This window comes from Schistocerca gregaria, chromosome 6, assembly GCF_023897955.1.
Source record: "Schistocerca gregaria isolate iqSchGreg1 chromosome 6, iqSchGreg1.2, whole genome shotgun sequence".
In the NCBI taxonomy this organism is placed as follows: domain Eukaryota; kingdom Metazoa; phylum Arthropoda; class Insecta; order Orthoptera; family Acrididae; genus Schistocerca; species Schistocerca gregaria.
In genome coordinates, this window is record NC_064925.1 from 388,373,804 (window position 1) to 388,386,667 (window position 12,864).

General features: G+C 44.9%; 1 protein-coding gene across 1 annotated transcript in view; it reads left to right on the forward strand.

The window, feature by feature from the left end:
• The window catches only part of LOC126278076 (UDP-N-acetylglucosamine--dolichyl-phosphate N-acetylglucosaminephosphotransferase), a 130,780-nt gene that overhangs the window by 87,233 nt on the left and 30,683 nt on the right, over nt 1-12,864 (forward strand). The window lies entirely within an intron of this gene.

Below are 12,864 nucleotides of genomic sequence, written 5' to 3' on the forward strand. Positions count from 1 at the left end.
GTCAACCTGCCTTTGCCCTTCCTCTGGGCACGTCGGTTGTGCCGACGGGGTCGTTGCTGTAAGTTGCACAGTACTCACTTCAGGCTCTGCCGCTGTATATCATGTAGCCGTCCACTGGTTTTGATGTTGTACAGGTGGTTCTAAATCGAGCACATAAGCTTGCTTCTTATCGTTGTGTTTTATTGGTACGGCATTTTTGTTGCTGTTCAGTGACCTGAAAGGCCCCATATAATGTGGCAAACATACCATCCCTGTTTGTAACACAGCATCCGAGCACCTCGCAGTGCCCGTGTGTATAAACACCATATGAGGCATAGCTACATGCCTCTTCATCTGCCGCAACATATATGTTGCCTCTGGTGACAAAAAATACCGCCAGTAGGCACACCTTTTCCCCATAAACCTTTTCTACTGTTGAGGGCCCTGTGTCAGGATTAAAGGATGTCCGCAGCACAAGGTGATTTTCCATGATCTGTCACACCACATAATTACTCCCTTTAACATCGTGTGCCATATGGATGAAGGATGGCCAGATGGGTGATAGCTGGTCATGTGATGTTGGAATCCACATAATTCAGGTAGCATTAGAAAGAGTGTTGATTCAAACTATCGCCTTGGTAGATACTGACGTGAGCTGGACATGTGAATTGTGACACCCATGTGTTTAGAAGGCCATTACTATAGTTTCTGCTAGCATCTCTCCAATAGGCACTGCCTCTGACCAATGCGTATAACTGACAAATGCTGCAAACAAATAACAGTATTCCTCTGACAGTGGCAGCAGACTTACATGGTCTTTGTGCACATGGAAGAATCAATTTGTCATTTCCAGGAAGTCCTCTGCAGTCTTTTGCACATGACTACCAACTTTTCACCATTGATAGGCTGGGTGCTCCTCACCCAAATGGGGTAATCTTTTTTTGGACCAGTATTAAGAAAAGGAAAGTTACTACTCACCCTATAGTGGAGATGCTAAGTTGCAGATAGGCACAACAAAAAGACTGTCACAAATAAAGCTTTCAGCCTAAAAGGCCTTCTTAAAAAATAGACGCGCCCACACACACACACACACACACACACACACACACACACACACACACACACACACACACTTGTGCGAACACACACACATACGACTGCAGTCCCAGGCAACTGTAGCCACACTGTGAGCAGCAGCACCAGTGCATAATGGGAATGGGGGGTGTGTGCGGGTAAGGAGGAGGCTGGGGTGTGAATGGGGAGGGATAGTAGGGTAGGGGTGGCAAACAGTGCAGTGCTGCTGTGGAGTGCGCAGGGATGAGGCGGAGATGGTAGGGCAGCTATGTGCAGTCGGGAGGTTAGACAGAGGGTGGGGGAAATGGGGGGGGGGGGGGGGGGGGGGGAAGGAGTACCGGAAAAGGAGAGAAGCGAAAAGAGGGATAGTATGGTGGGAGTGGCAGAGAGTGAAGTAGTGCAGTTTAGACAGAGTGTAGGAGAGAAGGTGTGGAGGGGGTAAGTAACGGAAAGGAGAGAAGTAAAAATAAAAGAAATTAAAAGACTGGGTGTAGTGGCAAAATGAGGGCTGTATGGTGCTAGATTGGAAACAGGGAGGCTGGAGGCGTGAGAACAATGATGAACAAAGGTTGAGACCAGTAGGGTTTCGGGAATATAGGATATATATAGGATATATTGCAGGGAAAGTCCCCACCTGCACAGTTCAGAAAAGATGGTGTTGGTGGGAAGGATCCATATGGCACAGGCTGTTTAGCAGTCATTGAAATGAAGGATGTCATGTTTGGCAGCGTGCTTAGCAACCGGGTGGTCCACTTGTTTCTTGGCCACAGTTTGTTGGTGTCCATTCATGCTGACAGATGGACAGTCATGTTCGTTGTCAGGCCCACATAGAATGCAACATAGTGGGTGCAGCTTAGCTTGTAGATCACATGACTGTTTTCACAGGTAGCCTTGCCTATGATGACATAGATTATGTTTGTGTCCAGACTATAGTAGATGTTGGTGGGAGGATGTATGGGACAGGTCTTGCATCGTGGTCTATTACAGGGGTATGAGCCATGAGAGAAGGGGTTGGGAGCAGGGACTGTGTAGGGATGGACGAGTATATTGTGTAGGTTTGGTGGACAACAGAATGCCACTGTGTGTGTGTGGGGCGGAGGGGGGGGGGGGGGAGGGGTGTGAGAAGGATAGTGGGCAGGACATTTCTCATTTCAGGGCATGACGAGAGGTAGTTGACACCCTGGCAGATAATGTAATTCAGTTGCTCCAGTCCAACCAACAAGCTGCCTGTCTGCATGAATGGCCACCGACAAACTGTAGCCGAGAAACAAGTGGACCACCCTGTTGCTGAGCATGCTGCCCAGCATGACATCCTTCATTTCAATGACTGCTTCACTGCCTGTACCGTATGGATCCTTCCCACCAACACCAGCTTATCTGAATTGTGCAGATGGGAACTCTCCCTGCAATATATCCTATGTTCCTGTAACCCTTCTTGCCTCAACCCTTGCTCATCACGTTTCTCACCCATCCAGCCTCCCTGTTCCCATTCCAGCATTATACAGCCCTCATTCCATCATCATACCCATTCTTTTCACTTCTCTCCTTTTCCAATCCCCATCTCTCCCTCTCTCCCCACCTCTCCTCTGCCCTCTGTCTAATATCCCGACTGCACATAGTTGCCGTAACCTCTCCACCTTGTCCCTGCAGACTCTCCAGCAGAACTGCTCCGTCCGCCACCCCTACCCTACTATCACTCTCCCTCCCCGCCCCTGCTTCCTCCTTACCCCCACCCACTCTCATTATACACTGGTGCTGCTGCTCACAGTGTGGCTACAGTTGCCCGAGACTGCAGTCATTCGTGTGAGTTGCATTTGCATGAGTGTGCATGTGTCTGTCTGTTTTCTGTTTTTGATGATGGCCTTACTGGCCGATAGCTTTATTTGTGACAGTCTTTTTGTTGTACCTATCTACAACTCAGCATCTCCGTTATGTGGTGAGTAGCAACTTTCCTTTTCATAATATTGTTAAATTTCATTCTGGATTTTCCATTGTTTGATTTTTTTTTAATTTGTACCAGGCTACACGAATTTCTCCTTCAACAATTTGCTGTTGTGTTAGTGCTGGGATGTGAGAAATAGTGAGTGATGTCAAACACCAAGTGTTGCATCCTTTTAGTCACTAATGTTCACAGGTGGTTTTTGGACACATCATAGCAAATAATTGTGTTCTTGCCTAGTATCTGAACTTGCTTGAGATTAAGGGATGTCAAGTTGTCCCATAATAATTGCTGTAGCTTTTTGTCTGTGGCTTGCTCTATTCTTAGCTGATTGTAATGTACTGATGCGCGAATTGCACCGACCCTTGAGGAAAAAATCTGCACCTATATTATCTGCCCCTTTTATGTGCTTAACTTTGGTGGTAAACTGCTCAATGAACTCCAGCTGGCAGAACTCCCTCCTTTGAAAGGCTTATGATCGGTGTAAACCATAAACAGCTGAGCTTCAACGTAAGGGTGGAAGTGTCAGATAACCTCGTAAATGGCTAGCAGCACCTTGTTATACACACTCTACTTAGCTTGTGCTTTTGAAAGCTTTTTTTTTTTTTAGAAAAATTCTAAAGGTTATTAGATACCCCCAGCTTTTTGACACAGGCTGCCCAGATCGCAGACTGTCTGGTGTCCACTACAGTTGCCAGTGGTGTTATGAACAGGCTTTGTCAAAAGAATTGCTCCTTGTAAATTGGCTCTTACCTTCTCAAGGAACTGTTGCATGGCAAGTGCCAAAGGCAGGCTCTGTTTGTGAGTAAAGTTGTTACCTGCCAGCATATCCATGAGGGATGCCTCCATCTGTGCTGCCCCAGGTAGATAGCATCTATAAAAGCTGATGGTCCTCAGGAATCTCCTAAACTGATGACAATTCATCATTCATGTTTTTAATGGCCTCCACATTTTCTTTGATAGGACTGATACCTGATGCTGATACTTCATGCCCTAATAGCGTGACTTGATTCTGTCAGATGGCACACTTAGCTCTTTTTATTACTAGTCCATACTTTCGGCTTCTCACACATGCCATCTTGAGGTGGTTGTCTTGTAATTTGGCCATGTGCAAAAATATAAATATTTTTTTTTCCAGTTATGCACAGCAGGACTGTAGTCCTCTCAGTAGTTCTTCCGTGAATGTCTGCCAAGATTGGGCTGTGCTTTTCAGATTGAATGGCATGTGGAGAAACTTGGAGGCTGAAAGGGGTTATGTCACTTGTCTTGAGAATGTCTGCTTCAACCACCGGAATCTGGTTGCTAGTATTTATGCAGTTTACAATGCTGAAAACTATGGCTTCAGCGAACACATTTGTAATGATCCGTAGGTTTGGAATAGGGTAGCAGTTAGGGATTTTCCTAGCATTTAGTATCTGATAATCCCTGCATTGTCTCTAAAAGTAGCATCCTTCTTCCTGCCCAAGTGCATTGGTGACACCCATGGGCTATTTGATCTTCGTACAGTTCAATAAACCTGTTCACCTGCAGCAGTTTTAATGCGATGTGCTGTGTCGTGAAGTGTCTTACGGCTCAGTACCATCAAAACTGCATTACTGTCTAAAGTGACAGCATTGCTTGTCACTCTGCCTGCAGTGCCCATAGTTACCTCACTGTTCCATATACTTTGTACTGTGCACGTCTGTAGCTGTAGCCCTTGGTGCTGGATAAAGTTTGATCCCAGTAAAGTCTCGCACAGTTCTGCTAGTAGGAACTTCTGTCCGAATCCCTCACTGAACACAGTGCCCACTGTTACTTCATATTCAGTGTATGTTTTAATTGGTGAGATGTTGGCAACAGTTATATGAAATACTGTGCCCATAGGAGCTGGGTTGACATAAGTGGGCAAACATGTTTCTCTGTCTGTTTGGTCCTGGCTAAACCATCTTTTTTAATCCGTCACATCACAGATGCAAAACCTTGTTTGTCTCCTATGACAATCTCCTCATTTTTATCTTTGCCACTTTCAGAAAGCACAAAGCCTGCTGTGCCTACTGCAGATGGTGGGAACAAGCAAGGATAAGTGCACCTTTCCTGTGCAGAACCATTTATGGTACCAACATATTTGTTTATCTCACCCCCCCCCCCCCCCCCCCAGTGTGTGCCTGTAGCTACTGTGCCGAAGCATTTACGGTACCAACCTATCTTTCCTTTTCGTGCCTGTGTCGTCGTTTCTCGGCCACTACTGTTGATAGCTGCTCCTGCACTGCATTAATTTGTAGCTTCAGATCAAGGAGTCACTCATCTATGCCCACTCTATACTTGCCTTATAGCTGCAGCTTCCTTCTTTCTGTTATCATTCACACCTTGCATTATTACTGCTGTGCTTGCTTGTCCCATTATTGCATACATTTTGTCTCCCACTGATGACACAGAGTTGATGTCATCAGTGTTACAAGTGACCATCACTGTTTTTACCAACAGTGGCAGCTGTGTGTGTCATATATGCCTTACTAAGTCATTTGACATCATCGTCTCCTGTACAATACTTTGTAGATGCTGCAGAAACTTGGAAGATGTCCTATAACTAATACATTCAAAGTGCAAGACCTGCTGCATCTGTTGGTCAATGGATTTGCATAAAAGTCGTATTACTGTGTTGGTACCAGTCTTGTGTGACATAACATCCAACACTATCTCTACTACCCCTGTGTCCAGACTGTTGACATCCACGGCAAAATTTGTGCAGTCTTCTGTAATGTTATGCTGTGTGAATTCTAAATACAACATGAAGGCCATAGATTGGGATTTTCTGGCAAGAACTTTGTTATTTGTGTCTTCATTTCTGGGCCTGCGGCACCATTCTATGCTGCTGCTCTACAGGGTGCTGTCAATGCACTCTGTAGTGTAAACTCGTTTCATCCTTTAGTATAATTTTTGTTTGCTAGTCTTTAATTTTTTTCTTCAAATCTCTGTATAGCCGTGAAATTTGTTGTTCTGTCTGATCATTTTCAGCTTTGTAATGTGAAGCTACTCTCTCACTTGATGCTTTGCTTGAATTTGCTGCTTTGTCTTGTTTTCAGTGGTCACCGTCTTATAGGTAGAGCTCATTGTGTTATCTATATTACACAGAAAGGTGATCGTAACCGCAGTAACTTTATTTCTTTCAAAAACTCATTTGAACAATTTGACAATGGAATCAATAGCAGAGAACTGCCAAAACTAAAAGTAGCCAAGAATAACTATTTTGCAACTCAGCTGCACAGTCAAAAAATGATGCAAATGTCTTTCTAGTCATCATCAGAAACAGGTGCTTCCCACAAAAGCATTTGTAATGAAGAGGCCCAAGCAATAAATGGGTATGAGAAAACAAAAGGCGTCACTGGAATCAGCTGCAAAACAGTGGGAGGGATATATCAAATACAGGAGACTCTTGACTGCCCAATTTAAGTCTACTTTGTCTACTTAATTAATATTGAAATAATACTTGTCCATGATAAAATGAGGATTAATTTATTGTACATACTGCATTTTTCCAAAGCTTTTGCAAGTGGGTGCTGGCAATAATGTTTTGTGGCCTTTCAAAATGTTTTATGTCTATTTTGTACTTTTAACACATCTCAATCACAGGTATAAGATACATGCTGTACTGTTGATATTGAATAAATTATTGGAACCACTCTTCAACAAACGATACATACAAGCCCTCTTCCAGCGCCCATAAACAACAATACATATAGAGAGCAGCTCTGTTGGCAACCCTGTGTTCTTTGCTTCTTTAACTGCATGTCAAATGTCCAAATTGTGTGCATTCTTAAATTGCTGTTTTGTGAGGCCCTTTGCATTTTAATTGAAAAGTCCAAAATGGGTGATAAATGAAAGAACTTATAATGACTATGGAACAGAAAGCATGTGGTGTAATGTGACAGGATTATGGGGTAACAACCAAAGTTATTACTTTGGAGTTAAGCGGAGGAAAAAGCACTGTTTGAGACTGGAAAAAACGAGCAGAAATTGAAAAGTGGAGTGCTTCCCCAGACTAGTGGAAGTGGAATAAAAGTAAGGAAGACAATGTTAAAAAGATAAGTATTAAGAAGTTGAGGAAGCTGTATTTTTATGCCACGACATTTAAGAGGAAAAGGTTTGTCTGTTACTGGACCAATACTGCAGGAAAAATCTTTGCAATTGCAGTGGCAAATAGAAGGAGAAGATTCAGAATTTAACATCAGTGATGGATGGTTGGATCAGTGGAAAAATTGATTTGGTCTTCACCACATTACCATTAGTGCAGAGACTTTCTCCACTAACAAAGAGGCTGTGCCATTGTTTCAAGATTATTTTTCGAAGTTAATTGATGAGGAGGGAATTTCTGGTGAACAGTTGTACAAGTGTGATGTGAGTGGTTTAAATTACAAGATGCTCCCTGTGAAAATGCTTCTTCAAAAAAGAAAACTACGGCACTCAGATACAAGAAAAATAAGGAACAAGTTACCATGTTGGTTTGGAGTAATGCAACTGGCAACCACAAGCTTTGGCTTACATTAATAGGCAAATCAAGGAAACCTAGAGCTTTCAAAAACCTGAAAAAATTGGTTATCACTGTTGGTTATCACTGCCTCTGCACTACACTCATCAAAAGAAATTTTGGATGAATTCAGAAATATTTTAAACCTGGTTCCAAAATTAATTTATACCAGCTGTAGAGAAATATTTGAAAGAAAATAATTTACTGAGGAAAGTTGTGCTGCACGTTCACATCCTGCCAATCTTCATTTGTTACCGAATCGACTTAAAGCCAGATCTACATCTACATCTACATCTACATCCGTACTCCGCAAGCCACCTGACGGTGTGTGGCGGAGGGTACCCTGAGTACCTCTATCGGTTCTCCCTTCTATTCCAGTCTCGTATTGTACGTGGAAAGAAGGATTGTCGGTATGCTTCTGTGTGGGCTCTAATCTCTCTGATTTTATCCTCATGGTCTCTTCGCGAGATATACGTAGGAGGGAGCAATATACTGCTTGACTCTTCGGTGAAGGTATGTTCTCGAAACTTTAACAAAAGCCCGTACCGAGCTACTGAGCGTCTCTCCTGCAGAGTCTTCCACTGGAGTTTATCTATCATCTCCGTAACGCTTTCGCAATTACTAAATGATCCTGTAACGAAGCGCGCTGCTCTCCGTTGGATCTTCTCTATCTCTTCTATCAACCCTACCTGGTGCGGATCCCACACTGCTGAGCAGTATTCAAGCATTGGGCGAACAAGCGTACTGTAACCTACTTCCTTTGTTGTCGGATTGCATTTCCTTAGGATTCTTCCAATGAATCTCAGTCTGGCATCTGCTTTACCGACGATCAACTTCATATGATCATTCCATTTTAAATCACTCCTAATGCGTACTCCCAGATAATTTATGGAATTAACTGCTTCCAGTTGCTGACCCGCTATTTTGTAGCTAAATGATAAGGGACCTATCTTTCTATGTATTCGCATCACATTACACTTCGCTACATTGAGATTCAATTGCCATTCCGTGCACCATGCGTCAATTCGCTGCAGATCCTCCTGCATTTCAGTACAATTTTCCATTGTTGCAACCTTTCGATACACCACAGCATCATCTGCAAAAAGCCTCAGTGAACTTCCGATGTCATCCACCAGGTCATTTATGTATATTGTGAATAGCAACGGTCCTATGACACTCCCCTGCGGCACACCTGAAATCACTCTTACTTCGGAAGACTTCTCTCCATTGAGAATGACGTGCTGCGTTCTGTTATCTAGGAACTCCTCAATCCAATCACACAATTGATCTGATAGTCCGTATGCTCTTACTTTGTTCATTAAACGACTGTGGGGAACTGTGTCAAACGCCTTGCGGAAGTCAAGAAACACGGCATCTACCTGTGAACCCGTGTCTAAGGCCCTCTGAGTCTCGTGGACGAATAGCGCGAGCTGGGTTTCACACGATCGTCTTTTTCGAAACCCGTGCTGATTCCTACAGAGTAGATTTCTAGTCTCCAGAAAAGACATTATACTCGAACATAATACGTGTTCCAAAATTCTACAACTGATCGACGTTAGAGATATAGGTCTATAGTTCTGCACATCTGTTCGACGTCCCTTCTTGAGAACGGGGATGACGTGTGCCCTTTTCCAATCCTTTGGAACGCTTCGCTCTTCTAGAGACCTACGGTACACCGCTGCAAGAAGGGGGGCAAGTTCCTTCGCGTACTCTGTGTAAAATCGAACTGGTATCCCATCAGGACCAGCGGCCTTTCCTCTTTTGAGCGATTTTAATTGTTTCTCTATCCCTCTGTCGTCTACTTCGATATCTACCATTTTGTCAACTGTGCGACAATCTAGAGAAGGAAGCACAGTGCAGTCTTCCTCTGTGAAACAGCTTTGGAAGAAGACATTTAGTAATTCGGCCTTTAGTCTGTCATCCTCTGTTTCAGTACCATTTTGGTCACAGAGTGTCTGGACATTTTGTTTTGATCCACCTACCGCTTTGACATAGGACCAAAATTTCTTAGGATTTTCTGCCAAGTCAGTACATAGAACTTTACTTTCGAATTCATTGAAAGCCTCTCGCATAGCCCTCCTCACACTACATTTCGCTTCGCGTAATTTTTGTTTGTCTGCAAGGCTTTGGCTATGTTTATGTTTGCTGTGAAGTTCCCTTTGCTTCCGCAGCAGTTTTCTAACTCGGTTGTTGTACCACGGTGGCTCTTTTCCATCTCTTACGATCTTGCTTGGCACATACTCATCTAACGCATATTGTACCATGGTTTTGAACTTCGTCCACTGATGCTCAACACTATCTGTACTTGAGACAAAACTTGTGTGTTGAGCCATCAAGTACTCTGAAATCTGCTTTTTGTCACTTTTGCTAAACAGAAAAATCTTCCTACCTTTTTTAATATTTCTATTTACGGCTGAAATCATCGATGCAATAACCGCTTTATGATCGCTGATTCCCTGTTCTGCATTAACTGATTCAAATAGTTCGGGTCTGTTTGTCACCAGAAGGTCTAATATGTTATCGCCACGAGTCGGTTCTCTGTTTAATTGCTCAAGGTAGTTTTCAGATAAAGCACTTAAAAATATTTCACTGGATTCTTTGTCCCTGCCACCCGTTATGAACGTTTGAGTCTCCCAGTCTATATCCGGCAAATTAAAATCTCCACCCAGAACTATAACATGGTGGGGAAATCTACTCGAAATATTTTCCAAATTATTCTTCAGGTGCTGAGCCACAACAGCTGCTGAGCCCGGGGGCCTATAGAGACATCCAATTACCATGTCTGAGCCTGCTTTAACCGTGACCTTCACCCAAATCATTTCACAATTCGAATCTCCGTCAATTTCCTTCGATACTATTGCACTTCTTATCGCTATAAACACGCCTCCCCCTTCACTGTCCAGCCTATCTCTGCGGTATACATTCCAATCAGAGTTTAGGATTTCATTACTGTTTACGTCTGGTTTCAGCCAACTTTCTGTTCCTAGTACTATATGGGCGTTGTGACCGTTTATTAATGAGAGCAGTTCTGGGACCTTTCTATAGACGCTCCTGCAGTTTACTATTAGCACATTAATATTGTTATTCCTTGTTGCATTTTGCCTACTCCTGCCTTGCCGCGTCTCAGGAGGCGTCTTGTCGGGCCTAGGGAGGGAATTCTCTAACCTAAAAAAACCCCATGTGCACTCCACACGTACTCCGCTACCCTCGTAGCCGCTTCCGGCGTGTAGTGCACGCCTGACCTATTCAGGGGGACCCTACATTTCTCCACCCGATAGCGGAGGTCGAGAAATTTGCACCCCAGCTCTCCGCAGAATCGTCTGAGCCTCTGGTTTAAGCCTTCCACTCGGCTCCAAACCAGAGGACCGCGATCGGTTCTCGGAACGATACTACAAATAGTTAGCTCTGATTCCACCCCGCGAGCGAGGCTTTCCACCTTCACCAACTCCGCCAACCGCCTGTACGAACTGAGGATGACCTCTGAACCCAGACGGCAAGAGTCATTGGTGCCGACATGAGCAACAATTTGCAGTCGGGTGCACCCAGTGCTCTCTATCGCCGCCGGTAGGGCCTCCTCCACATCTCGGATGAGACCCCCCGGCAAGCAGACAGAGTGAACACTGGCCTTCTTCCCCGACCTTTCCGCTATTTCCCTAAGGGGCTCCATCACCCGCCTAACGTTGGAGCTCCCAATAACTAATAAACCCCTCCCCCCGTGTGCCTGCTCGGACCTTGCTGAAGGAGCAGCCACATGTCCACTCACAGGCAGAGCGGGCGATGCCACACGGCCAGCCTCCACATTGACCCTCCGCCTCGTGCGCCGCGAACGCCGCTGAACCCACCACTCCCCTTGGGGAGAGGGTGGCCCAACCGCGCCCGGTACCCGCGAAGATGTCTCGACAGCAGGGACAGTGGGTGAAGCATCTAACACCTGGGGTGCACCATGCGACGCACCAGACTCCCCACTGCCGCTACACTCTGAGGCAGCAGCCTGAAGACGGCTGACCGCGGCCATCAACACGCTCAGCTGTTCGCGAAGAGTGGCCAGCTCCTCCTGCGTCCGTACACAGCAGCCACACATCCTAGCCATCCTAAGAAATCAATTTACTATAGAGTGTTAATCAGCTTTTAACTAGACTGCTAATTCACTAAAGGCGGTTGATTATTGACTAAACTGTGATTGCTAACCACTTCTTGTAGAAACAAGGAAAATAGCACTACCTGTCTCTGGACGGTATTGAAAACAAACACTAGCACTACTAGCACTACGGCTGACTAAAGGGACTCTCTGACTGTATTTAAAACAAACACGAGATCTATGGAACACTTAATAGCACTCTACTATTAAAGCTTCCTAAAAGCAAAAACACGCAGAAGAAGAAGTGACAAGTAAGAAAAATACAGATAATACTTAAATTAAGGTAGCTCGCTGCACAGCAGACGTGAAGCAGACGGCGGTTAGGGCGATGAACTATCAGATGGAGAAATCAAAGCATTATTTTTACCAACAAATGTGACTGTTCTTTGTCAGCTGGTGGATCAGGGCATCTTTATGATGCTAAGTAAGTAGTATCACTGCCATCATCTTGTACATTGATATTGGTGATTGATAACAAATGGCGAATGTGTAACCATTCTGAAGAGGGCTGACTTATTAGAAATCAGAAGGTGGTTTGCTGAATGTTAAGAAATATATCGGATCAGCCACTTGTTTATAGTGTAAACAAGTGGCTGAGCCGATATACACTCCTGGAAATTGAAATAAGAACACCGTGAATTCATTGTCCCAGGAAGGGGAAACTTTATTGACACATTCCTGGGGTCAGATACATCACATGATCACACTGACAGAACCACAGGCACATAGACACAGGCAACAGAGCATGCACAATGTCGGCCCTAGTACAGTGTACATCCACCTTTCGCAGCAATGCAGGCTGCTATTCTCCCATGGAGACGATCGTAGAGATGCTGGATGTAGTCCTGTGGAACGGCTTGCCATGCCATTTCCACCTGGCGCCTCAGTTGGACCAGCGTTCGTGCTGGACGTGCAGACCGCGTGAGACGACGCTTCATCCAGTCCCAAACATGCTCAATGGGGGACAGATCCGGAGATCTTGCTGGCCAGTATAGTTGACTTACACTATCTAGAGCACGTAGGGTGGCATGGGATACATGCGGACGTGCATTGTCCTGTTGGAACAGCAAGTTCCCTTGCCGGTGTAGGAATGGTAGAACGATGGGTTTGATGACGGTTTGGATGTACCGTGCACTATTCAGTGTCCCCTCGACAATCACCAGAGGTGTACGGCCAGTGTAGGAGATCGCTTCCCACACCATGATGCCGGGTGTTGGCCCTGCGTGCCTC